This window comes from Miniopterus schreibersii (genome assembly GCF_964146895.1).
Source record: "Miniopterus schreibersii genome assembly, chromosome: 20".
Classification (NCBI taxonomy): Eukaryota; Metazoa; Chordata; class Mammalia; order Chiroptera; family Miniopteridae; genus Miniopterus; species Miniopterus schreibersii.
In genome coordinates, this window is record NC_138122.1 from 27,216,169 (window position 1) to 27,217,634 (window position 1,466).

A 1,466-nucleotide genomic window follows, 5' to 3' on the forward strand; every position below is an offset into this window, starting at 1 on the left:
CAGCCTTTGTTCTGTGACCTGCTTTGTCGTCAGGAAACTGACAGTGACCTAGAAACTGTCTTTGGTGTTGTCCCCCCCCCCCAACTAGCTGCACGGTGTTGACAGTGGGGGGCGTGGTGCTCCCAGTACCTGCCACACCTCCCGCACGTAGTAGGTGCTCAGTAAGCACCACTTGGCGCACTCGACACCATCCACAGCTGGATGTGGACTTCACGCCTCTGCCTTGTTCTGGGGCACGGTCTCGGGGATGCGCCACCACGGGGACCTGAAGATCAACCTTTTAACCCAGCCCAGGGTCACCGTGGCCTCGAACGCGCCACAGGAAGTTGACATCTGACCGTGGGTGAGATCCTGAAAAAGGACCAGGCCATTCCCCTCTCCGAGGCCCAGAGGGGGCTGGGGACACGCCTGCCACGGCTCCCCTGGGCCTGCCATGGCTCCCCTGGGCCTGCCACGGCTGTCCCCGCCACGGCTCTCCCCACCACAGCTGTCCCCGCCACGGCTGTCCCCACCGCCATCCATCAGCAGGCTCTTAGTGAGCGTGTGTGATTTATCTGCAAGCCCTTCAGGTCCTGAAGGAAAGATACTCGGAGCACAATGCAGTCTGTCATCCTTGTCTCGCTGCAGAGCGCGGGACACTGTGCGGGAGTGTAATTGCATTGTGCCGGGACCCTTAAATCCGGGTTTCCAGCCACCAAAGCCACAGTGCGGGGACCGCCATCTGTCACTGACGCCAGCCCCTCAGAGGGGTCAGCCGGACGCCAAGGGCAGGCTCTGTGTTCACAGTCGGCGGGTTTATAAATACATGTCACACCCTACGACCTACAGGACATTCTGCTCCCAGATGGACGGGGGGGGGGGCAGGAAACGGAACAGCACGTGGGCGAGAACGTAGGAGCTGGGGGACGACATTCAGTCACCCAGGCGGACGAGGGACGTCAGCTTGGAGACAGGAGCCAGCGGCTTCTGGCGGCTGCACTGCAGTGTCCGAGCCGGGGGACGAGTGCTGGGTGTCAGAGTGTAAACTGAGGGGTCGACAGCGTCCTCTGAGAAGAATTCAGCCACCGCAGAGAGCGAGACAAAGGTGGGGTGGAGCAGGAGGGAGACACTCAGAGAGACACAGAGACACAGAGACAGAGCCAGGGAGGGCCTGGGAGAGGGACCGGAGGGCAGAGACAGAAAGCCACCCGGGAAGCGGAGGGAGAGGGCGCCGGCCTGGGGCATGGCCCTGAGCTGCCCCCGGAGCCCTCGGGTTCTGCTGGGCAAGGGCCCTGCTCCCTGCCCCGGGCCCGAGCGCCAGTCGGGGCTGAGAGTCCCCTCAGCTCTCCCTCCAACTCCCTGTTTATAGGCTTCACCTCCGAGGGGTGTCAGGGGTGTTCAGGGCCACGCTGACCTCAGGCCACCCCAGCCTCGCAGGACTGACCAGGCTGTGTGCTCTCGGACCTGTCCCGCGAGCGGGCGCCGGT